The sequence below is a fragment of the Typopeltis vanoorti genome, chromosome 5, assembly GCF_054136105.1.
Source record: "Typopeltis vanoorti isolate ZY-2024b chromosome 5, IOZ_Tvanoo_1.0, whole genome shotgun sequence".
NCBI lineage: Eukaryota > Metazoa > Arthropoda > Arachnida > Uropygi > Thelyphonidae > Typopeltis > Typopeltis vanoorti.
The window spans coordinates 94,264,204-94,292,141 of record NC_143553.1 but is presented as its reverse complement, the minus strand read 5'-3'; the positions used below and the strand labels follow the sequence as shown (position 1 = coordinate 94,292,141).

At 36.7% G+C, this 27,938-nt stretch overlaps 1 protein-coding gene across 1 annotated transcript in view; it reads right to left on the bottom strand.

Annotated features, from left to right (window-relative positions):
• The window catches only part of LOC150106660 (calpain-15-like), a 406,958-nt gene that overhangs the window by 64,699 nt on the left and 314,321 nt on the right, over window positions 1-27,938 (bottom strand). The gene's annotated exons all lie outside the window — the stretch shown is intronic.

The window sequence follows — 27,938 nt, the reverse complement described above, 5'->3', positions numbered from 1 at the left end:
TGGTTTTCGATTTCGATGGTAAATTGTATGCATTCGTGTTGTTTGTTCAGGTGGCTGAGGAATGTGTTTAGTGTTTGTCGTCCGTGCGGCCAGATCGCGAACACGTCGTCAACGTATCTGAACCAGACTGTCGGTCGTAGCGTGGCGGAATGATGTACATTTCCATCTCCAGTCTACAAAACATTACTTACTTTTCCTTACAGAAACCTGAATTTCTACTCTCCCCAAGCATTACTCATCTCGACCTTCCCAGTTTTACACTCCTTTTGCCCCAAAGATGGGGTTTGTGCATATGTCTGCTCTGACATACCATGTCAATTTTTACCTTCTCTAGCTGAAAATCTCTATACCCCATTCCATCAAATTCTTTTACTAATGCTTCTCTAATGCCACAAACATTCTGAACATTTTGATTTCCTTTCCTTAAAAGTCGATATTCTTCAATCCAACTTACCTACAGTGAGGTCATTTCCTTTGGAGACTAATGTCCACAACACCATCTGGCTTTCCTACTCCAATTGCACAGATCAAGTAGGTAGAGAGGCTGAGCCATTTGCCATTATCAGCAATCTTACATAAATAGTACACATGCCTACCTGAGTACCAAACAAACCCAACCACTCTCCAAATACCATGGGCCTCTTCCTTACTAGTGACCATCCAAGTACACTGTTAATGTAGTCTGTCACCATAGGAGTTTGAACCACAATCTTAAGCTGATCTCTTCTCCTATGAAACAATATGAATACAACCACTCGCATCCATGCATAGTATGGAATTACAAGAAAGCTGAGTGGGATGATCTATGCAACAACTTTGCCACGTTCCCTTGGATCGATAAATGCTTCCAGCCATCTGACCCAAACCTATGTGCTGAAAGCATCACCAAAATAATTCTTATCAGCATGGAGCCATGCTGATAAGAATTATCTAAGCCTTAATTCTCCCACAGGTGTGCCAAAGCTGTACAAAAGAAGAATTGAGCATACCGTAACTGGCTTGCATCCAAAAGTCTATTCACCTATACCAAAGTCCAAAATAGTTGCAAGACAATTATCCACACATCAAAAAATTACTCCGAAAGAGCTAACAGCAAGAAACTTGCATCCTGCCCACATAGCAGCTGTTTCATTCTGGTATCTAGCCAAAACCATTGGTTCACTTCTGTCCAACACTGCTCCCACCACTGTTGCATCACCCACAGAAAAGGCCAATCTCCTGGCTCTCTACTTCTCCTCCAATTCTTGTACTGCTGATTCTGGTAAATGTCTCCCAACCACCCCACACACACTCTACATTCAATGCCCAGTGTCCTTTTGCCAAAAAAAGGAGATCAAGAGAATTTTACTTAAATTGGATACCAAAAACGTCCCCTGGCCCTGATGCATACATACCTTCAATTGCCCAGTAGGTCTGTGCTCCAGAGTTGACTCACATTCTGTGTCATTTTTTTACATTCTCTTATTCCACTAGTATCTACTACCCTATGGTATCTCTTTTGGCACAAATATATTACAAATATTTCCTCCTCTGCCTCGGAAAAATTAAGTTATTTTTCTCTCAAAGCATTGCTTTAACTCCAAACAACTCCAACTTTATACAAATCACAAATCTGTCTGACCTCTGAATATTACCCCCACTAGTATCTACCTTGTTGACACAAACAAGACAACATTGGGATGACAATGAATGAATGTTCTCTCCATCTTCCTCATGCAAAATGTCACTTGTATCCATACTATACAATCTCGTTACAAAATTAATATTTCTATGGTATCTAAAACGTGATTCTATCTATTATGTCTTCCATCATTCTTATCAAAAATGATTCTCAGAACTTCTACTGCAACCAGGATGGCATTTTGTTCCAACCTTAACTCTTGTTCAGGGTGAAAGCTGTATTGATAAAATGGTACATAAATTATCTTCTAAAACAAGTCCTGCACCGATTGAAAATGCCAAGATTTGAGGTAATTTTGAAATGTTAATTCATAAATAAGAAAAAGTGGTAGTAGAAATATTTAGTTGGATATTGCTATATACCTGGTAATGTGGAGGGCAGAGAGAAGGAAATGTACAGACAAATTAGCCTGGCAAATAAGAAAAGAGTAATTATTATGGGTGATGTTAATTATGGTACTACAGACTGGATCGAAGAGATGACATTTGGAGGCAAGAGCTTCTGAAAGACAACTACATCAGGCAATGCAATAGCAGACACATGAAGATCCAAGGATCTTGGATTTGATCATTTATCAGAGGGTGTTATAAATGGAATGTCACTACTGCCAGTGGTGAAAGTGATCAAGAAGTGATCACCTAAGGTGGCCAGCCACATGAGAACTACTGTAAAAAAAGGGATATATGTGAAACTACAAGGCTGATGATTATGACAAACTCAGGAGACAGCCTGCAGCTATATCATGGAAACAGGGAACTGAGTGAAAAGAGGATTAGTGCAGCCTGGACCTTACTCAAGAATTATCAGGCAGAGGCAATGTATGAATGTACGAGAATGGTTCCATAAGTTTCCAGCCCGACTAACTTTTAGAGGTGATAGAAAAAAACAACTGTCACTTTTCAGCATAATCTCCCTTCATTTCAACACACTTTTCACATTTTTGAATTAACATTTCTATGTCCTTGAAAAAATAGCTGCAAAATGACCTAAAACTACATCTTTCACCTCATTGTCATCTACAAATTTTCTTCCTCAAATGTCTTTCTTCAGTTTTGAGAAGAGATACTAGTTACTGGGCTAGATCTGGGCTGTAGGTTGGGTATTCAATCTCCTGGAGCTACAGTCCTTCACTGCAGCCTTTGCAACAATACAGCCGTATGGACTGGAGCAGTGTCGTGAAGTAGGTGAACACCATAACTCAGCATTCCTTGTCTCTTCTCCTTTATGCTGCTGCACAGTTTGTGCAGAAGTGAAGCAAAATATTCTGCATTTACAGTCATATTCCTTTCCTTGAAGTTAATCAAGAGAATTCTCTGGCAATCCCAAAAGATTGTTGCCATGATCTTCTTTATGGACGACTGAGTAATCATGGCTTTTCTCAGTGGTGCTTTGCCTGGTTTGCACCACTCCATGGATTCCCTTTTGGAAAGAGGATCATAATAAAGGATCATGGTTTCATCCCCAGAGACAATGGATTCCAGCACCTCTCTCTCTGATTCCCTTCGCAAAGCTCTAAAAACTTGCGGGAACAGGTCACATGATGCTCCTGAATTGAAGAGAGAAGTCAAGACACCCGCACTGAACTTCATCATGTGAAGCTTCTCATGAATGATGAGAAAGATGGTTGTTATAGAAAGCCCCAACCTTGCTGAGATTTCTTTGAGCTTCAACTGTCTGTCATTTGAGTATGAGGAAGTGATGGAATGGAAGAGAAAAGTCAACAGTGATGTGCCTTAAAGGTCTATTTTGGGACACTGCTATTTAACTTGGATGTTAATCATATGCAACTGTTTGCAAATGATGCAAAGCTGGGAAGAACTATGAAGAACAGAACAGAGAAGTTCTTCAACGAGAGACATTTTCTCAGTCATCACTTCCACAGGCTGACCATCACAATGATCCTAGGTGAAGCTGTTTAGCCCATTCCTTCACAGTGGAATATGAAGAGAAGCGTATCCATAAACACCATTCAATCGCTGTTTAATAGCACTTGGAGAAAGCCCTTCTTTGGTGAAAAACTTTATCACAGTGCAGTACTCAATTTTTAACATTACAGCCACTTAATATGCCACATGTTTGTCAAACAAATGCCTCCAACTGAATGAAACAGGTAGAGGGTTGAAACTGGCACACTAACCTTCCGATAGATGGTGCTATCTGTCATCATGCATGGCATTTTAAAATTGGCATGAATTGTATCAGAAATTAATACAAGTTAAACTCACATATCAAAAATTAAAATTCATTTTTACTGTCATCATCCGATTATGGCATAGTCAGGCTGGAAACTTTTGGAACCCATGCCGTATTCCAAAGGTCAGGAAGTTAAATAAGGTAGGTGGGAAATGGACAAATGAAGAGGAGAGGTATGTAGTCTGGAGGAAGAAGGCATTATGGAGGTAGTACAGGATGAGTGGTGATAATCAGATGCATGAGGAGTACAAACAACAATCAAGGAGCATGACTCACTCAGTAAAGATTGCCAAAGTGCAGCATGAGCACTTAGCTAATAAGGCCAAAAAAAAAAAATCTGAGTTATTTCAATATGTGGCCAGTAGAAGAAAGAATGATTATAAAATATGAGATTTTGACTAAAAATGGTGTTAATAAGGTTGTAGGGCTTGATGACATATCACCTGTTTTTTGGGGGTAATGTTTCAGAGAATTAACTGCTTTGACATCCCTTTTTAACCTGAGTCTTACATTGGGCAAAACAGGCATATAATTCTTAGAAGTATAGACCAATCTCTGTGTCTGGAATTGTGATTAAAGTGTTAGAGATTAGTTAGGAAGATTCAGACAACATCTTCAATTCTTGTAGTGACTTGTATTCACTAATGGATATGTGGGTTTTTGGTGGTTTTGCTTTTGTGAGAACACAGGCTACATCCAATCTAATATCGTTGGCAATGTGGTCTGGAAGGTGGCAAATCCTGCGTTGGTCAATTCTACATGATACCTCGTGTACTGCAGCAAATAAAGAATTCGAATGAATATGGAGTCGACATATCAACAAGTCTGATAAAATAAAAACGAACTTCACGTCCAAACAAAAACTACAAACCAACACTGTAGTTAACCTTTCGTCAGTTACCTTGAAGCCTGAAGCACTCAACGCTCTGTCACGTGGTCACAACTTTGCCATTGCTCCTAGGAAATTATCTGCAAAGGAATTCATGATCCAGAGAATGAACGCGGGATTCGCCACCTTCCAAACCACATCGGCAACGATATTAGACATAAAGAATATGGGAAAAAAATGGTCCTTGTTGGTGACCTGAACAGCAAAGTAGGAAATGAATCTCACCAGGCATATAAGAACATTTTGGGAAAATTTGAAGAAAAGGAAAAGCTAATAAGTGATGACTATTCTGTTTCCTGAATAGAAGTCCGGTAAGTATTTACTGGACTTCTATTCAGGAAACAGAATAGTCATCACTAACACTATGTTTCAACATAAAGATGTGCACAAATTCACATGGAGAGAAGACACAAGAAATAAGAAAAGCTTTATTGACTACATCATTGTTGATAGTGATATCATAAAGCTGGTTCAGGACAATAGATTGTACACAGGATTTGAAATTGGAAGTGACCATTACTAAGTACTAAGCAGGATAAAACTGATATCACATTGAAAAGAATAGTATGTAAGAAAGTTTTAAAAAGAATTCAAGTTGAGTAGATTTTACAAGTAAATTGTTGACTCAACTATGCAAACATTATTGAAAAAAATTTACAGCAGTTTGAAAACAAGATCCAAACCTTGGAGTCTCAGTGGCAAACTCTGAAGAAGACATTGATTGATTCAGCTAGGGAGGTATGTAGTGAAGTTATCTGCAAGGATAGAAAAATAAGAACACTATGGTGGACACAAGAAGTTAAAGAAGCAGTCTTGGAAAAGAAGAAAGCACACCAAAAGTTCCTAGCAAATAAGTCAGCAGATCTCCTAAAAGAATGAAGAGAAAAATGTAAGAGAACTAAGTTAAGCATAAAAGTAGCTAAACAAGTCATGGAAAGAAAAGAATACAGAAAATATCAGAAAGGTGGCAAAATATTCTGGAGGCTATTGAAAAAACTTAGAAATGGAGGAAAGGGTACTGTAAAAGGAATCAAAGATGATCATGGTCACATGAAAATTGAAGATAAGGATAATTACTTTGAAAGACTGTTAAACAAACCAAGCAGTGATAGAACCATACTAGAAAATTTTCAAGGAGTACTTATCAATACTTGAGGTTAAAAAAGCCATCAAAAATTGCGGAAAGGCAGCTGGAATAGGTGATATTCGACCAGATATGCTTAAGTATGGAGGTATAAAAGTTTTGCAGTGGGCCTGGACAGAAGGTCATATTCTGATGATCTGGAAAAAGGACATAAAGTTGAATGTAAGAATTACTCTAGAAGTAGAGGAATTTCTCTACTGAGTTTTCTAGGTAATATTTATGCAAGTATACTTGAAAAGAGGTTCAGAAAGATTGTGGAAGAGAAACTTGGAGAAGAACAAGTTGGGTTCAGGCCAAATAGAGGTTATCAAGATGAGATTTTCACTTTAAGGCAAACAGATGAGAAATCTTGGGAATATGACAAGGTTCTGTACTTAAGTTTTGTAGATCTGGAAAAGGCATAAGACAGGTTGCCAGTCAGTCAGCAGTTAGAATTGAAGGAAATACAGGAAGATAGTTTCATGTAAAATCAAGGGGGTCTCACCCCTGATTTTACATTATCTCCACTCTTCTTCATCATCTATATGGTCACATTATGAAAGAAAGAGACATCAGGTCTGATATTAGAATTTGAGATGTCAAATTTAGCTCTTTGCTTTATGCAGATGATGTACTCCTAAACACATTAAGCGCAAGTCTCCAGGATTCTCTAACTAAATTGAATAATGGTAGTAACAAATTTGGCATGAAAATCAGCAATACAAAAGCCAAAACTATGAAAATAGACAAGAACATAGAAAACTTCAGCTGCATTCTGAATGGAGATCCTATAAAACAAGTTTTTAGTGAAGATGAGGTTAAATCTGGAAATAGACAACAGAATAAGCAAAGCTGGTATGGTGGGTAGCCAGCTGAATAAATTTATATGGAATAAGAGAGAAATTAGCCAGAACACCAAACTAGCAGCATACAAGATAATGTTCAAACCAGTTTTAAGTTATGGATCTGAGAGTTAGGTTAGAAATAAAACACTTGATCAAAAACTAGAGACTACAGATATGAGGGTTCTGAGAAGAATTAAGGGAATGAACTAATGGAATCAGTGGCAGATCACACTAAAAATGAAGATATTAGAAAGGAACTTGACATTATTAGCATTCAAGAATATGTCAGCAGAGCTAATCTAGTAGTCATCATCAGCCATTGTTGATCCACTGCTGGATGAAGGCCTTTCCAAGATTACACCAAAACTCTCTGTCCATGGCTCTCCTTTTTCATGTCACTCCTGCAAATCTGATGATATCATCAATCCACCGTGATTTAGGTAGGCGTCGTGGTCATTTTTCCTCTTGTTGAATCCAATCCAGTACTTCTTTTGTCCAGTGCTGATCTTGTCTTTGAGCAATATGCCCAGCCCATTGGCACTTCAGATGTTTCACTCTTCCTATGATGTCAGAGACTTTGGTTTGATTTCTTATCCATGTATTCCTTTTGTGATCCAATCTTGTGATACCAAGCATACTTCTTTCCATACTAAATTGTGTTGTTCTTAATTTTTGAATTTCCTTTGCATTCAGTGTCCATGTTTCACAGCCATATATCAGTATTGGAAGAATACACTGGTTAAAAACTTTTCTCTTCGGGCATAATGGTAGTTGGCTTTTGAATATTGAACGTAATTTTCCAAATGCTTTCCACTCAAGCATCATGCGCCTTTTAATTTCATCCATGATTTGTTCCATTGATATCTGTTGTCCTAAGTATATGTAATGATCTAATTGTTTAATTTCCTCATTATTGATTTTTATTATTTCTGGTTGGACATGGCTATTGAACATAACTTAGGTCTTCTTTAGGTTTATTTTTAGGCCTGCTGTTCTGCTAGCAATTTGGAGCTCGCGGATATGAGTCTGTAATTCACGTGCAGTTGAAGTAAAGATAACTATGCCATCTGCAAAGCGTAAATGGCTTAAATATCTTTCATTTATCTTCAGACCTTTCCCTTCCCAATCAAGAAGTCTGAATATTTCTTCTAGACATGCGGTGAATAATTTTGGAGATATTGTGTCACCCTGTCTTATACCTTTCTGTATTCCCACAGTAGAGATGTTTCCATTGAAATGAATTGCTGCTGTGGCATTCGTGTATGCTGATTTGATGGTTTTGATGTAGGGCTCCTCCATTTGTTGGTTTTGTAATGCTTTAAGTATTGCACAAGTTTAAGTGAATCAAAGGCTTTCTCATAGTCAATAAAACCAAGACATAGTGGTAATTGATATTCACTACACCATTCAATAATCTGCTATACAACTTGAATATGGTCCATTGTACTAAAGCCCCTTCGAAAGCATGCCTGTTCTTTAGGTTGTGCTAGGTCCAGAGTCGCACAAAGCCTATGAGCTAAGACTTTTGTAGACTACTATCAGTGGTAGATAGAAGACTTGATGAACTACCAACCTCACCTTTTTTATGTATCAGAATTAGGGTAGCCTTCTTCCATGTTGTTGGTACAGCATTTTTCTTCAGGCATAAAGTAAATAGTTTTGCCAAGAGTTTGTAGATTATTTCTTGACCTGTTTTTAGAAGTTCAACTATAACTCCATCCTCACCTGCAGCTTTCCCATTTTGGAAGCCTGAATGTTGAATACCAATTCTAGCGTTAAAGTCTCCCATTACAATTCTGAAATGATGTTTTCCTTTATTGTACTTCAGCTGTGTCATCATCCTGATATAATATTGAGTAGAAGTCTTCAATTCTTTTTGCTATAGCATATCTATCTCTGGTGATGGTCCCGTCTTGTAGTTTGATTGCAACCATCTATTTGCTGTTTGGCTTTTTTGAGACTATGGTTGTTTTCAATTGTTTGTTGTATGAATTTACAATTGAATTTTCTTATTTCTTCTGTAATACATTTTCTGATTGTTTTTGCACAATTTCGTGTATTCGATTTTATTCTGTAAGTTAATTGATTGTTTCATTTCTCTTCATTTCTTCAGAGATTTTGTCTTGTTTCTGTTCTGTGATACCACTTATTTCAAGTGAGCATTGTAGAAGGTTTTGGATAATAATGTCATTATTTTCTGATAGATCAGCATTGTCATCTATAAAAAGATGTTTAAATCTATTGTTTAGTTCATGTTGGAATACAGCTTTTTTAATGTTGAGTTTGTGTACATCTATGTTTTACTTTGATCTCTGAAACATTTTTCTTCTTTCTTTTTGGCAGTTTATTTTGATTTTACTGCATACCATACGTTGGTCACTTCCAATGGTGAAGGTGTTTATAACAGAGCAGTCTTGAAAGATGTTTTCTTATTGCTGAGGATCAAGTCAATTTCACTAGTTTTCCATTTGGACTTTTCCATGTCCACTTTCTATGTGTTTTTTTCTTGATAAAGGAATTCATGATATACAGGTTTTCTTTTTCTGCAAATTCTATTAACCTTGCTCCTCTGTCATCTCTCATGCCATATCCAAAATTTCCCATTGAGCTTTCATCCGAATGTTGAATAGCAATTCTAGCATTAAAGTCTTCCATTACAATTCTGAAATGATGTTTTCCTTTATTGTAGAGTTGTGATACATCATGATAGAAGGCTTCAATTTCTTCGTCAGTATGACTTATTGTTGGTGCATAGACTTGGACGATCTTAAGAGTGTATCTTTTCGAGATTTGAACAACAATACTTGCTATTCGATCAGATACTTTAAGGTAGTATGGCCACTTAAATAGAATGGATGAAGAAGGTTAACAAAACAGGTGCTGGTGGCAGAAAAGAGACCCAGAAAGGCAGTTCTGACTGATAAGTCAGAACTGCCTTGGAAGAATGAAATGCTAGATATGACAATATTGGAGTGCTTACAAGTAGACTAATTTGGAGGAAAGTTGTGGATAGGAGATTAATAATAATGTAAACTTAATCATGGAGTGCCATAGTAACCTGAACACCCCTTGGGGATACATATCAGGAAATTGATGATGATGATGAAATACAATGATAAACTGATCACTGAATACTTCAACTATATCTTCTGTATTGTTTACCAATCTGCCAGTGTCATTAACTAGCATCATTCTTTCACAGTTTTTTTTTTGTTGTTGTTCTACTTGCACATATTGATTTTTCTTAGCTTGATTGGCTAATTTCTTCTCAAACTTCACTTTTGCTATCTGCCAACCAAGTCACATTCCTGGCCTACTCACATTGTACTCTTCATGTAACTCAGTGTTTCCCAATGTGGGGGCGTACGCCCCACAGGGGGGGGGAACAATTAGAAAATGATGTTGTATTTGTCATCTCATCACCGATATACTCAAAACACTCACCATTGTTGGCGATAAATTGTCGATGTTGCAACCCTGACTTTCAGAGAAAAAAAGCTGACATCACTAGTACAGCAGTCAACATAAATACAGTATCAAGAAGAACTCTCTCAGAAAAGCAAAATGATGAGTCTATTAGAACTTTATTCAACATAAAAGGGACAATGGCATGGCTTTCTGACGAGATAGAAACGAAATACCGAAATTCAACTAGTTTTGCAAAAAAAATACTCTTTCCCTTCCCATTGTCATATTTAGTTGAATGTGGCTTTAGTGCTGTAAATGACTTGCTACTGAAAAAAAGAAATCACCTGGATATCACAAACCATGGGGATATGAGATTGAAAATGACTAAATTAGTACCTCAAATAAAAAATCTTTGCAGCAGACATCAAGCTCAATGATTGCATTAACTTGGATTTTATTTTCCCGAGTTCAGCTCGATTTATGTTTTATAATATACAAAGTGTAATAATAAAATTTATATTCATTAAATATAACTTTTCCTATATTCCTTTTTTATTTATAGTACATATTTATATTATACTTTTTCAGAACTTGGCTGACTATTATGCTGGGGGGGGGCATGATCCAAAAAACGTTGGGAAACACTGATGTAACTGATTATCACGAACATTCATTTTGTGTTGCCTCCACAGTGTTTTCTTCCAAATTTCATTCTTAATCTCTTCATTCATTTATTTTACTCCTACCTCATTTAGCCTTTTTACCTTTGGAATAGACTCCGTGTTGCTGTTAAATAGCTTGATCAATGCCCAAGCAGCGTCTGTCTCCTTTTCACTCAACTCCTCTTTCCACACTGTATCACCCCCACTTGTCTCCTAAGCTTTTCACAATCACCAGCTCTGTAGTTCCACATATATCCCTTCTTCACAGAAGTTCTCATATGACTGGCTACAATCCAGGTGATCACTTCATGGTCACTCTCACCAACCTGGGAAAGATTACATAATCCATTCACAATCACATCCTCTGATGATATAACCAGATCTAAGATTCTTAACACTCATTTGCCCTCTGTTACATATTGCCATTGTCCCTTAAACTCAAGAAATATGCTCTTCTTATTCTCTGCTAATTCTTCATTCAGTCAATGTTACCATAATTAAAATCACCAATAATGATCACTCTTTGCTTGCTCACTAAGCTGAATTGCCTATACATTTCTCCACTCTCTACATTTCTATCAACCTCCATCTCACACAATACTGCTTCATAATCACTGCTACTTTTTCCCAATTCTATCTTAATCCTGTGTGGGCATAATTCCCTCACTATCATTAGCAGCACTCCCCTATCCCTTCCTATCCTCAACAAAAACATCATATCCTGCCATTTCTATTCCTGTCAAGATATCATTTTCATCCAACCATGTTTCACTTATTCCCACTATTTTTGGGCATATAAACTTGATCAATGGAACAACCCATGAACACTCCCGGATTACAGTCAGGAATACTTAAGACCTAGCCATAGGCCTGATTCATCAGCTATCGGTCCTGAGCCCGGATAAAATTCAGAGGGATTGAGATGGTGTTGTACCTCCCCATAAAAGGGGTTCACAGCCACTGCATCATCATACGAAATAAAATAAAATAATGCAACAATTTCATCTCTCTTATTTCTGATACTTCTGACATTTTTAAATAAGCATAACAATTCATTTCTTGGTCTATAACTAATCCTACTCATGTTGTCCCTTATATTAGTGACTTCTCCACACTTGCCCTGTCTGCTCATCCTTACCCTTTGTCCCATACAACCCCCCCCCCCAGACTCAAGTATCTCCCTCCCATGTATTCCAGGCTGTTCCATTCATTTACTGATGATCTCTATACACACATTCATTGCTGATTTCAGAATCCACTCTCCTTACACTGTGTCCCTGAACCTCCCTGGCCCACTCTGTTTCTCTGATTGACTGGCATTCCTGTTCTCACATTCTCACCTTCATTCACAATGGTCACACCTGGTCCTCTCCTGCTCATTTACATCATCATCTTTGGCTTCCATCGATACCTTGTTGCATCACTGATTATACTTCATTCCAGCAGCAGCTTGTCTAGTTGATTTACTTCAAAACCATTCAGATGCAGTCCATCACTCTTATATGTTTAATTTGTTCCTCAAGCTTATCCCACACATTCAAAAACTACACTCCTTTTCCCTTCACACATTTCTGCTAACATTCCATTCACGATTTTTGTGCTACACTGCAACTCATCATTGTCATACCTGGGCAACACACACACACACAAACTACTTTTCCTACCAAACTGTTGTCTTTCACTCTCCTCAACCTCCTGATATCCATCTTCACATTTTCCCTATGCCAAACCAAATTGTCAAACTCCCTCGCATGCTTACTTCTCATAAGTTTTAAAAGAGGTAAACCGTGAGTAGACATAACTATACATAATAAATAACGGAAAAACTCACGTAGAAATATTATTTAATAGTATAATTTTCGCCTGTGTGTCACAGGCATCTTCAGTACAATTAGGCACAAAAATTAAACACTAACTGACAATTCCAAAAAGCGCCACCTAAGTAGCTGGTGTAAGATAACTAAAAAGGTCAATAACTTTCCTAAAAAAAAAAAAAAAAAAAAAAAAAAAAAAAAAAAAAATTAATACAATAAAAAGTTAGGAAAGATTAGCTGATTTGTAAAATTTACAAATTTGTAATTTACAAATCAGCTAATCTTTCCTAACTTTTTATTGTATTAAATTTTTTTTTTTTTTTTTTTTTTTTTTTTTAGGAAAGTTATTGACCTTTTTAGTTATCTTACACCAGCTACTTAGATGGCACTTTTTGGAATTGTCAGTTAGTGTTTAATTTTTGTGCCTAATTGTACTGAAGATGCCTGTGACACACAGGCGAAAATTATACTATTAATTAATATTTCTACGTGAGTTTTTCCGTTATTTATTATGTATAGTTACTTCTCATATCCAGCACCTGAATCACCCTGTTCATCCTCTTTCATAGAAAACAACCTTATGCACCCTCTCATCCACCACACCTTTTATAATAGAATCTCCATATAGTGCTACTCTTGTCATTTGCTACTTCTTATTTTTCCACTTTCATTTTATTCTTTTGCATTCTTCTATTTGTATGTCTAATTTTATTCTGCATATGCCTAATCTCATTTCTCATCTTAATCATTTCATTCTTCACTTTCTGCATTCCAGCAATCATTCTTGATATTACTCTGTCTATCAGGCTTTCTTCCATTCTTGCAGTCATTCCAGCGCTTGCACATCAGTTAGGCTTACTCCCATATTTACGTTCACATTTCCTTTTTCAATCATTTCCGTATTCACTAACATTCTCCACACTAATATTCTCATGCTCACTCTTCTGGCTGTCATTCTCAGTTTTACATCTATCACTCTCTTTCATCTGGTACTCTTCACTTCCTGTTTTCACAACTTTCATTCAAATCACCATAGTCCATTAATATATCACACTTTCTGCAGACTCTCACTCACTCACTTCTCCTGTTTAATTACTGAACAATTGCATGGGAGGTGGTTAAGGAGTGTAATAAGCAGGAGGTAAGGGCCAACTGTATACCTAGAGTCTGAATAGTAAATCAAGTAGGGATTAAATGGATGAATAACACCATTAAGCTTGAGCTGCAAAAAAAGAAACAACTGTGGAGGGAATTTAAGGAAAAAGGTGACCTGCAGGCACAAGATCGGTATAAAGCGCAGGCCAGAAGGGTAATGAGTGTGGTAAGAAAAGCAAAATGGATTATGAAAGAAAATTAGCCATGCAAGCTAAAGAAAATCCCAAACAGTTTTTAAAATATGTTGCAAGTAAAAGAAAAAATGTATAAGGCAGAATGATTTTAAAGAATGCCAATGGTAGGGAGGTAACAGAATCAGTTGATATAGAGGACTTACTGAGCGAGCACTTTGCAAGAGTATATCATCCAGGTGGTGATATTGCAGGAATGAAGGAACCAACAGCTTATACGGGAACTGTGGTGAATGAAGTGGAGGTGAATAGTCTATTACAAAACCTCAGTGTCAATACATCTGTAAGATTGGATGGTATACCAGCTCGTGTCGTACGTGAAGCGGCTAAAGAATTGTCAGTGTCCTTGACCATTTTGTTTAATTTGAGTCTCAGGTCTGAGTTAGTCCTGAGGGGGTGGAAAGAGGGAAAAATAGTTCCACTGCATAAAGGAGGTTCCAAGACTGATGTTGCAAATTACCAACCAATCAACATATCAGGAGTCGTTGTCAAGGTCTTGGAGAAGGTAGTAAAGAAGAAAATACAGGAATGGATAGATAAAAATGGGATACTGTATGGGGGGACAGCATAGTTTTGTGAAGGGTAGATCATTCCTAAAGATATTAAGGACTGGACTGGCTTGAATTACCATAAATATTCCAGAGCAGCAAAAGAAAGAAAAAGTTCCGTGACACGGTGGCCAACCTTCTTCTAGGGGATGACATTTGAAGAAGAAGAAGATAATATTGGTTATGAGGATATGCCAATTAAAGAATTTGGGTAGAAAGTATACAATGGGATGATATGACTGAGACATTTACAGGATTGACAATGGGGAGATTTTTCCTATGGCAGAATAAAAGGGCCATCTCTGGAAGGTGGACTATGGAATGCATTACCTTAGTCCAACCACCTTCCAGAGATGATAAGCAGATTTTTGTTCTTCTGTAGACTCCCAAGAATAGAGATAGGTAGAAGAGAGATTACTTAAGGGATGAAGCTTGTGTAAGAATGTTAGAAATGCTGAGCTTAATGCTCTTAGCAATATCTAGAGTCAAGTTGAAGACAGCACATTGTACATGAAATGAGAAATATAATGACTGTTCTTGTCTAGGTGTTACAACAAAGTTGTGGCTGCTTCATTCAGCAGCTATCAACATCCTAAATGAAGAAAGGTTGAGAACATAAAGAAGCTGAACTAGAGATTGAGATCTTGAATTAGAAAGGATGTTTTATTTTTTGATATGTTTATATCTTATTTTTATAAATTGTTTATGTGAAGATGTATCAGAAAGAAAATATTCAAATCTACAGGTTGAGAACAGCTGAAAGCTCAGATTAGTGAGCTACTGGCTATATTAACAGCAGTTTTAAGTTCCTATAATACAGCAAAGCTAGTGTGCTTATAAATGTAAAAAGCCAGTAAATTCAATTGCCTAGATAGTTCAAGTTTCTAGTTACTATATCATTTTTTGCCACAATTTATCAATAATTGTGTTTAGGCTTAGGTCTGGTTAGAACTCATGTTGAATGTTTAATGGAAAGAAAACAGCATACCTGAATGAATAACACAATATAGTATAATGCTTCCAGTATTTCTCTATGATAGAGATCTTTCTTCATTCCTTGTGTTGCTTGTGTGTAACACACACACACACACACACACACACACACACACACACACACACACACACACACACACACACAAAAAAAAGCAACACAAAGTAAGTGAAACAGTAGACTAAAGTCTGAAGTCCTAGCCAGGAAAGTTGGCTGGATATTACATTATGCTCAGAGTGTGGTCTATTATGTTCCTTTAAACTACGATCCTGCCAAATCTAAGGTTAAAACAATAAATTACTCAAAAAACTAAAACCTTTGAGTTCCTGCCTCCCACTCCGCCATATATACGGATTGTCTTATTTTGGTTAATCTCCTTAGGAAAAAAGTAATGATAGTTTTAGCCTTTCCAGACACCTTAAATAATATATTTCCTAAATGATGACTTCTCATTTCCAGTATAGAGAAAAACTACTCACACCGGTAGACACATTCACAAACTTTCTCATCACTCCCCCACCTTCACAGCAACACAGTATTAAAATTCTTGCTACCAGTCATCAATCTTTGTTTCAATGAGACATCCCTCACAGCTGAAATTAATCACATATGCCACAAGTTGATTGAATTTTAACGGTATAGATGCAAACACAGATTGATAAGAAAATAACTTTTATTGACTTAATTGCTAATATTTCACCGGTATTCTATCCAGCATCTTCAGAGCACACACAAACAAAGTTTGTTACAGTAGCGAGACAACCACAGTCCGGTATAACAATGGGACTAGTATGCCTAATTGTAACGTGCAACACAAAAACGAAAGTCCTAATTAGGAGCCATCTAAGTTGAAGGGGGGGAAAAAATGAGAGAGAAAGCAGGTATTAATTTGGTCTTAGGATGACTGTCTCCCAAATCTTTGGTAGATTTATACAGCCATACTTGTTGAGGTTTGGAGTATGTTTCAAGGCTTCTGTTGATTCCAGGAACAGCTTCTCTGACTTGTAAAAGCTTCTGTGCAGCACTTTTGTTTTTTTTTTTTCAATTGATCCTGTGTACGGGGATATCCAAAGCATGGTCTGCTAGATCCAACTTGCCATAGCGAAAGTGCAAGATATATTTTTTGTGTTCAATGAGGTGGATGTCCACAGTTCTTCCTGTCTGTCCACAGTAGGCCCGATGACATGAATAGGGCACTTCATAGACTCCCGGATGTGATAAAGGAGAGAATCTGTCCTTAAGTGAATGGATGAGAGTTGCCAATTTCACATAAGGTTTAAAATACAGTGCATAGTTGGTGTTTGTTAAGCACTCTTTAAAATATCTTTTCAGATGTGCCTTTAATGTATGGGATGGTGACAGTTTTGTTGTAGTCGTCTGTGGTAGGCAGTGGGGTAAGGGATTTCTGGGGTACATTTAGTATTTTATCTATCTTTTGAGGATTATAGCCATTGGTCAGGAAGGTGTGACATAGATAAGAAAGTTCAGCAGTGAGAGCAATGTTACTGGAACAAATTGCTCTAGCTCTGTGGGTTAGTGTTTTTAGAATATCATATTGATGAGATGGGTGATGGTGTGATTGTTTATGTAAATATCTCTCTGTATGTGTGGGTTTTATTTCAACTATTTAAATACATTCACACAAGTTTTTTACATGGAAAGGGAAAATATACAAACAATTAGACAATCAAATATACAAACAATGGAACAACTACAGGATCCCCCCCCCCAGCCAACTTCTACATAGAACATGACATTGGAGAAAGAGGCATTTTTGTCTGTAGAAATGTGTGTTCACACGGCCAGCTAGCCTGTTCTGAGGGACGAAAAAATGAGTTGCTAGGAGAAAAAACTCTCCATCTCCGTATGAGACTAGCTAACTCACCTTTAGTTGAAAGAGACAAGATAAAGGTTCTTCATGTCATGGACAGGAGTCGAGCCCAGGTCTTTCTAACAAAAGGGCTTTATCTATATCGACTGAGCTACAAATTTCTATAGGAAATTCTTAATATTTCCTAAACCTTGATCTCCTTTACATAACACATTAATATAATCACTATTCTCAATTTCTTGGATACATCACAAAAAATAACCAGACTTTTTAAAATATACAATCTCTGAATTGCTTTTGAGCCCTACTTGAAACTAACTACTCTTATCCACTCCCCTTACGTGCATAGGGGTTTCCTTGTTCCTGCAAGTTGACCCTAATAAGAGTGTATGGACAGACTGGAAGAGCAGCCAACACCTGTTTGGAAGAATAAAAATATACAAATTATGACTACAGACAGTTGGGACTAGCAGACCATGCCTTGTACACCACATATAAAATCAAATGAAAAAAATTATTTTCCATCGCAGCAAAGTTTGAAAGTGAGAGGCTTTTCCTAGAATTTGTATCCATTCATCTATTCACTGGACAACATCAGACACCGTATGGTCACTCAGATGCTCAGTGATATGCCACACCGATGTTCAGCAGATGGTCTTGTTACATGTTTTACTGAAGGCTTCAACTCTTTGAAGATCAGTCACTCCAGACACAACATTCATCTATCTCATTGACGGTGTACACTTTTCTCTTTTTCCAGGAACTTTACCTTCTATTCCTGTTTTGATTCCATCCTTTCAATGTGATGAAAGTATTTCAACTTTTTATTATTATTATTATTATTATTATTATTACGGGTATCTCCATGGAGTCAGTAGACTCATCGTGGGAGACCCAAACTAGCAAAACAATATCTGTCATATCTCTTCTTGAATTCATTTACAGACGAAGAGCTCACAACTAAGTCAGGCAATGAATTCCAATCATTCACCACCCTCCAGGCAAAAAACCTTGTTCTGACACCTTTGTTAACCACACTCTTCTTTAATTTCCAGAGATGACCTCTTGTTCTTCCATCACTATCACACAGCTGAAACATTTCCCCTGCATCAATCCTATAAAAACCTTTTAGTAATTTGAATGTTTCTATCATATCCCCTCTTCTTCGCCTATCAACCAATCTCTGCAATCCACAAGCTCTCAATCTATCAATGTAGGGAGCATTTTTTATATCACTCACCAACTTGGTCACTCTTCTCTGAACCCTCTCCACAGCCTCCTCATCTCCAAGGAATCCAGGTGACCAGACCTGAGCACAGTAATCCAAATGTGGAAGTATCAATGCTTTATAAAGGGGAATAATAACCTCTTTATCTCTGGATGTCAGTGTGTTCCTCAACAACCAAGTAATCCTATGTGCAATCTTGGACACCTTAGCAATGTGTCCTCTGAACTTCATCTCCCTATCTACCAATACCCCTAAGTCCCTAGCCTCATCAATCTCTTGGAGTACCTTTCCATCGATGTAGTACACAGCTGGTAATCTTCTTCTGTTAATATTCTACTGATCCTTTCTAGTAGCCATCTGTTCGTCTGCATTTCAGTACATGATACCTTCAACAATCTTCTGTAATACCACATCTTAAATGCAACTATCCTTTTCCTATCAGACTATTCCTGTTAGAATTTGTAGCTACCCTTACAAACAATCATCATCATCATCAAATTACTGACATGTACCCTAAAAGGGTGTACAGGATATGATAGTACTACATGAAAAATTTACATCATTACTAACTTCCTAGTTACAATTTTCCTCAAAGTCAGTCTGTTACTTGTGAAGACTCCAACATTATCAGATCTTATATTTCTCTCGTTTAAGGCACTTTTACCATATCAATCCACCAATATCTTGGTCTTCCTCCGGGTCATTTTCCTGCCAATCTGGCAGAGAACACTTGTTTTGCTAATCTTTCCTCGCCCATTCTGTTTAAGTGACCACCTGAGATTAGCTTTGCTAATGCGTTCCTGGATGCTAACAATGTCAAGTTCTTTCCTAATATTCTCATTTTTAATATGATATTGCCATTCATGCCATCTGTTCACACCTCTAATCTTTCTCAGGACTCTCATATCTGCAGTCTCTAGTCTTTGATCAAGTGTTTTATTTCTGACCCAGCTTTCAGATCCATAAGTTAAAATTGGTTTGAACACTGTCTAGTATAAACAGCTAATTTAGTGTTCTGACTAATTTCTCTCTTATTCGATATGAATTTATTCAATTGGCTTCATACCATACCAGCTTTGTTGATTCTGTTGTCTATCTCCATATTTAATTTACCATCTTCACTAAAAATCGTGCCTAAGTAGCTGAAATGTTTTACTTGTTCTACAGGTTCCTCATTCACAACACAGTTGACATTTTCAACAATTCTCCCTATTTTCATTGTCTTTGTCTTTTTAATGCTGACCTTCATACCATATCTATTACAACAGTTATTCAATTTAGTCAGGGAATCTTGCAAACTTGTAGCGGATTTATTTAGAAGTATAACATCGTCCACATAAAGCAAAGAGCTGACATTAACATCTCCAATACCACTTTCCTTCATAATGTGATCCATATAAATAATGAATAACAGAGGAGATAATGTACATCCTTGTCTCACACCATTAAACCATCTTCCTGTACTTCCTTCAATTCTAACTGCTGACTTACAACTCAATTGCTTGATATAATGTCCCAACGACACCATATAACTGTAGCGTAATGAATAGCTTCTCAATTGGCACCCTGTCATATGCCTTTTCCATATCGACAAAACCTAAATACAGATCTTTGTTATATTTCCATGTTTTCTCAACTATTTGTCATAAAGTGAAGATCTGACGGCCTCTATTTGGTCTGAATCCAGCTTGTTCTTCACCAAGCTTTTCTTCCACAATTCTTCTCAACCGTTTCTCAAGTATACTTGCATAGATCTTGCCAGGAACACTCAGTAGGGAAATACCTCTGTAATTCTCACATTCAGTTTTATTTCCGTTTTTATATATGGGTACTATTAGAGCTCTACTCCAATCATCGCGAATTCGTCCCTCTGTCCAGGCTTCCTGAACTATGCAATGCAGCCACTGTAAGACTTTTATAAAACCATACTTCAGCATTTCTGGTTGAATATCATCTACTCCTGCTGCTTTTCCACATTTCAAGCCTGGGAAGGGCTTTTTCTACTTCAAGTATGGATATGCATTCCTGACTGAATGCCTGTTGAGTGTTTTTTACCACTGTGCTATCACTGCTTGTTTCATTTAGCAATTTTTCGAAGAATTACTCCATACTTCAAGGATATCTTTTTCTCTTGTTTTCATGTCACCTTTATCATCTCTAACTCCTTTTACAGTACTCTTTTCTCCATTCCTAAGCTTCTGCAACAACCTCGAGAATATCTTACCATCTTCTTGATATTTATTTTCTATATTCTTGCCAAAGTCCTCCCATGACTTTTGTTTAGCTAGTTTTACACGGTGTTTAGCTTTCTTTCATTTGTCTCTGTATTCTCTAAGAGCAAACGCTGACTTATTTGACAGGAACTTTTGATATGCTTTCTTCTTTTCCTTCATTGCCTTTTTAACTTCCTGTGTCCACCATGGAGTTCTGATTTTTCTATCTTTGCAGATAACTTCACCACATGCCTCTCTGGCTAAATCAATCAGGGATTTCTTCAAGGCTTGCCACTGAATCTCCAAGGTTTGGTTCCTGTTCTCAAACTCTTTATTTTTTTTTCAATAATCTTTGTGTATTTTAGTCTACAGTTCACATCTGAGAGCTGCTCAACTTTTATTCTCTTTAAAACTTTCTTACATGTTCTTCTTTTCGATATGAAATTCAATTTTATCCTGCTCAAGACTAAATAGTGATCACTTCCAATTTCAAATCCTCTGTACACTCTGGTGTCCTGCACCAGGGAGAAAACATCACTATCAACAATAACATAGTCGATGAGACTTTTTTATTCCTAGCCTCTTCTCTCCATGTGAATTTGTGCACATTTTTATGTTGGAACATGGTGTTAGTAATAACCAGTCCATGTCCTGAGCAGAAATCCAACAGGTATTTGCCATTATTATTAGCTTTGCTCTTTTATCCAAATTTTCCCCAAATATTTTTGTATGTCTGACAATCATTTCCTACTCCTCTGCTATTTAGACCCCCAACAAGGACCAACTTTTCCTTTTTCATTGTGTCAGTTGCTTTTTCTAAAGCATCAAAAAATTCCTCCACTTCTACGTTAGTAGAACCTTCTGTGGGACCATAGGCACAAATAAGTCTCATTGTCCAATTCCCCATTGTGATATTTGCTCATATCACTCTACTTGAGACTGCCTGCCATTCAAGAAGATTAGCCTCGTATTTTGTGTTGAATACTATTGCTACTCCTTCTTTTCCTTGATTGTCATTTCCTGAATATAACATTTTGTATTTATTGCTCAGAAAGATCTCACCAGTTTTTGTCTTTTTTGTTTCCGTCACCCCTATTATGTCGATCTGGTACTTATCTAATTCCTCAACCAGTTGCATTTCTTTGCCATTCAGGCTTATTATGTTGATAGTACCGATCTTTAACTCCGGTGATGTTGAGCTCGGGAGGGCTTTCAGATTTGTTCCAGTAGCTGACTTTTCGCTGTTCGCCCTGGTTCCCTTGCAAAAACAACGGGGGCCTTGTTTAACCAGCCGACGCCCCAGCTGGCATGAAATTTTGTCATGTTGTACCATAATTTTCTATATTAGTTTAAGCCAATAAGAATACAATTTGGTCGGCTAAATCCCAAATTGCCAGCCCATTCTCGTTCGTTCAGTATCCAGGTGGATACCCAACAGGGTGCACCATAAGAAGGTGAGGATGTGTTAAATTTCCCAGATTATATAAAATATTAATTCTTGAGCATCCCAAATTACAACCTAGCAGAAAGAAAATGTCCTTTCTAGCCAGGTAGTCTATTGTTTCACTTTACTTTATGTTGCATGTGCATATGTGTATTACAATTTATACTGTATGCCTTGAAGATGTCTCTGTGAAAGATATAAAATAATGGAAGCATCTTCAACATGGGCATCACCTAAATATAAGCTAACAATAATGATTGCAAGTTCAATGTAGCAAAGTGCAAACAAAGTGCAAAAGTGCAAATAGTTACATCATTGCTCTCCAAAAACTTTGGAGAGCAATGATGTAACTATACCATCTGTTCAAAAAAGAAACTGAACTTTTCGAAAATAGAAGAAACTAGTGGCGCCACCTGTTGTATCTTTTTGTTGTCAAAAGTGGCAACCTTTATTAATGTTGTGTCAACTGTTTATGACATTTGGTTCATTACAAGCCTAGTGATAGTGCCATGAGTGATGATGCGTGTTTTTACGAACGGTCGGTCATCACGATATTCATACCTTATGCGACGAATTCTCGCTATCGATCACTTCAAAACTTCGAGATAAAACTCAACATTGACCATTTAGCCAGGCAGAACGAATTCTTTATGAATAATCCCCTTGGGATCATAGAAACGAATAGCATTGTCTTTACTTTTGACTTCTTCAAGCGACTTTTTTTCGGATGCCCCTCTTCTGGTGGTCTCCACTCAGCACTCTGATGTTTTGTTTCGGGCTCATATTCACCATGTTTCGTTACCAATAAATAACGATCGTTTCAAGGAAGTTTGAGTTCTTATGAGTGGTTTTAATGAGGTCCTTGTAGTGTTCAATTCGATACATTTTTTGGTCGTCAGTCAACTTGCAGGGAAACAAATCGCAAATTCAATTTATGAAGGCTCAAACTCTCGGTCAAAATGTTGTGCACAGTTGATTTTGGAATCCCAATTCATCTTCAATCAATCTCATGGACAATTTTGGGTTTTCTTTGATGAAATCACGTACTTTTTGGATGTTAACTTCACTCGGTCCAGTTTTTGGATGGCCCAGCTTTTCGTCATCCTCAAGTGTCTCACGACCACTTTGAAATCGCTTAAACCACTCGTAAACCTGAGTGCGGGATAAGCATTCATCACCATATGCTATTTGAAGCATTTGATGCATTTCGGTAAAACATTTACCAAATTTAACACGAAAGTCAATTGCAGCTCTCTGTTTGAAACTCATTTTCCGACCGTTCATGAAAACACACTGTCACTCTTGGCATTATAATTTGGCTTCTAATGAAACAAATCTCATAAACAGTTTGACACAACACAAATGAAGGTTGCCGCTTTTGACAAGAAAAAGATACAACAGGTTGTGCCACTAGTTTCTTCTATTTTCGAAAAGTTTGGTTTCTTTTTGGACAGAAGGTATAGACTGAAAGAAATTGATAAATAAACTCCACTTAGGATTTTCAAGTGGCAGGTGGCAGATAGAGAACTGAGGTTAAGAGTACGTAGCTCAAAATACACTGGAATGTTAAACAATATACTGAGAAGTGGAGATAAGGAGGATATTATACTTCTTTAAAAGGCTATGATATCACTTTATTTGGACTACTGTGCTGATTTAATCACACAGATTTCTTACTGACGAAGAAGTGGTAGATGAGAAGATCTAGAGGTGCAGGACTAAGATGGCAATAAGTCTGTGGAATGCTTCCTGTGAAAACAGATTAAAGTTTTGTTCATTTCAAAGTGTAGTTGACAAGAAGAAAAGAGATGACATGACAGAAACATATAGGTACTATTGGAGTTTTTATATATATTCAATATGTAAATGAATGGGTGAGAAAAAGATCTCCACTCTGGAAGTCATACAAGGCTGTGACTAGCAAAGGTCTGAGTACTTATTCCTATTTGCTTCATAAAGATGGAGGTACTAGATTTTTTATTTTTTTTCCTGCTTGGAGTGGTGAATTCTAAGCAGTGGCAAGTATTTGTCAATGATTAATATGAGGTGTGAAGACTGGTTAATATGGGCCTTCTGTGATCAGTCTACTGACTCCACGGAAATAACAATGTGACAATAGTATTGATAAAAAATATAAAGACTGAGACAACAATTTTTCAACATTCATTTTCTTTTAAAAGTACTTTGTTTTAATAAAAGAACATACAATTATACGTAGTACTACTACAAAACAAACAAACAAAAAAAAACACAGAATGAAGGGACTTCACTTTTCTTTTTTAGAATATGCACTTTTCAAGAAAAGTAAAAAAGGATAAAATTATATAACCCCATTTGGTTGAGGACTACTGTCAATGAGACTACCTTCATATCACTTACTTTCTTCTTTTTCTTACCACTTAGACTGGCTAAGAAAAAGAAGAAGGAAAGGACCACTGACAGTTACAAATGACTTTCACAATAGCAAACACTGCTATAACAAACTACTGAAAAGTCCTGATTAAAGTCCCACAGGTACAATGACAATTGTACCTGTGGGACTTTGCAATGACAATGATAAACTGTCTCCGTAGTTCCTAAGTTTGTCAAAGAGAGAGAGAATACTGTACTTGTGATTACAGTACACTGGAATGAGCATATAATATTCTTACTCTTGTTAAAAAGCATGCATTACACGGTTCTCTCCTATAAATTAAAGATACCAAGAAATTATATACTTGGTTTAATACTTTATCCAAGTGTAAGCAAACAAAGTGTGCCTGAAATATAATCAGGACTGAGGCAACTCGTACATAGAAGCTAATGACTTCACATCACTTGCCTTAGTATCCCATAATGCAAAACACATATCCTTATGGGTATGTATAATGCTATGCATTATGTGAAGGGTCACTACCCAGAGGTGATGCTAAGGGTGAAGTAATGTCGAAATCATATTTTAGTAGCCAAAAGGTGTCACACCTTATATAAGGTGACACCTTTTGGATACTGGATTAAACCAAGGATATAATTTCTTAGTATCTTTAATTTATAGTATAACCAAGTGGAAAAACTTCCAACAAGGTTCTTTCCTATAGCAAGGAACACCAAAATAGAGATTTATGAATGTAACAGCATCCAAATTGGTGATATATCTGGGATTAAAAATTATTTTAATCAATGCTTATGATAGGAAGGTGAAAGAAGCAAACAAAATAGTTGAGTCAATGATTACTTTGTAAAGATGTATTATCTAAGTAAACATATATTGCAGTTGTTGTGACCAAGATCAATACAAGAATAGGGACAGACAAACTGAAGGTGCTTAGCATATTCAATAACAATGTGAATACATCTGTGGGATTGGATGAGAAACTGGACTGTGTGTAACAAAAATGTTCAACAGACTGGCAGTGCTCAGGATCCTGAGAGGAGGACAGCAGGGTAAGATCATTCCATTACATAAAGGAGACACCAAGACAGATGTAGCATACAGACCAATTAGTATCTTAGGAATGGTGTTACGGAATTGGAAAAGTTGGTTAAAGGCAGAATTCAAGACCTGAGTGGATTGGACAGATCCTGCTTACAATTTCTCACTTCTTATAATTAAGTGACATCTGGGATGGATAAAGGAAATAGCTCAACATAAGATGCAAGTCTTTGCAATTATGTGAAAAGCAAATCAGAATGGGTATAAAGCTGCTGGCACAGATAAGAGAGAGTGGCTGTCAGTACCAGAAAGTAGTGCATGTATGTGTGTGTATATTAGTGGTTAGTAGTAGAATCCAGGTGATTCTACTACTACTACTGCTGCTGGAGCTCTGCATTACAGCTGCTGTCATTAATTTGCCCATTAATGATATAGAAAATAATCTGAGGGGAAATATCCAGTTGTTTACTGTAATGCAAAACTTGAGCAGGCACACCTTTGTCAGTATGAGCAAAACAGATTGCCCACACTGTCAAAGGTTAATGGTTATCAGATGAATGCAGCAAAGTGTATACAGGAAAACCTCGCTTAACACGATTAATTAATCCATCAATTAATATGCACTAAGTGAAATCGCGTTAAGCAAATACAATAAACAATAGGAATAATTATGATTCATTCATCAGTTAGTGTAAATTTTGATTAAAAAAATTACAGTATATGCTACATTAGAGGCTAAAATCCAGGTTAATAAAAATCAATTGCTTAAATTTTTATTTAATGTCTAAACATTGAGCTACTTTTTTACAAAAAAATTAAGTAAAGATGTTTGAATCGTGCTCGACTTTTTCATGTTGTCATGCAATTTGCGATAGCTGGCGATCAATTAATCAAGATTTTGGCAGACTTTGAAGCTTCGTTCCATATTGGGATAAGAATCAAACAAAATTTCATTAGCATACTCAATGTGATTTAAAAATACCCCAAGTTCTTTTGCAGTTAGCTTTTTTAGTCGTAATATTCTCTTCTTGTTCACACTCCTTATCTACTTCTTCTTCTTCTTCTTCATATGCACGCTGTTCTTCTAACTGAAGGAGATCATTCACACTTAAATGTTCTGAATGAGAATCAAGCAAGTTTCTCATATCTTCATTATCCAGTTCATTAAATCCAAGTTATTTTCCAATTGTGCCGATTCTTCAATAATGTTAGATCTTGGATTTTGCACATGATGAACTAACACAATGGCTTGAGTTTAAAGTCACCTTCTGCATTGCCTCCTAATAAAAGCGTAAGACGATCTTTAGATACTTTGTATCCTAGTTAAGATGCTTCAGTTTTAGCTTCCAAAAGAGATCAATTTTGTCAACGGTGAATATTGCCAATCGTCATAATCACCCCCCAGAATTATGCTTTGCAATTCTTCAGGACATTTGGCCACAGAATCTTTATCAGCAGTAGCAGATTCCCCATTTATTCTTACGCTAAGCAGTCAAGTTCGATTTTTAAAACAGTCAAACTATCCTAAACTTGCAGTAAAGCTTCAACATTCTTCTTGAAATTTGGTCTCTTTCAATGAGGTAAAAATATTGCGAATTTTTGCCTGAACATTCCCTGTACTAAGAGGTATTCTTTTTTTGGTTATAATCCTCATTCCATAGTGATAGAAGATGGTTCATCTCGATTATTAAATGGCTTCTACTTCGGGTGATCTGCATGCTAAAAGAAGCAGTAGCAACTTTTCCTTGTTCTTTGTATTCTTTGCTCTTATTTAACATAGTCCAAACTGTAGACTCATTGTATCCCAGGTCTCATTGTGTTAGGCTCAATGGCTTGTCACAGCAAAGCAACTTGGCTTCTGATAAACCTCATACAGCTCAAGATAGGACAGTAAATCCTATCTGCATTGTCTGCTATGGCGGTAAATTGCCTTAATTTGAAAAGCCAAGAAATATTCTTCGTATATTGCATATGAGATGGAATTTGAACCCAGGTCTTTCCATCCAAATGGCTTTGTCTATACTGACTGAGCTATGGAAGATTTTTGCATCCTATAATGAATCCTAAAATTCCACTAAAATTTTCAAATAACATTTACACCGATTGTTATTTAATGCATGGTGTAGTGGTACAATGTAAAATGATGCCAAGGAAACATTCCTTGACAAGCAGTTTTTTTAACAATGAATATGTATGATTAAATAATAAAATAAAATAAATATCCAATATGACATAATATAGAAATACAATGCTTACATTTTGTACATCTGTAAAAATATATCAATAAAAATTAAATTTTTTTTTAAACTA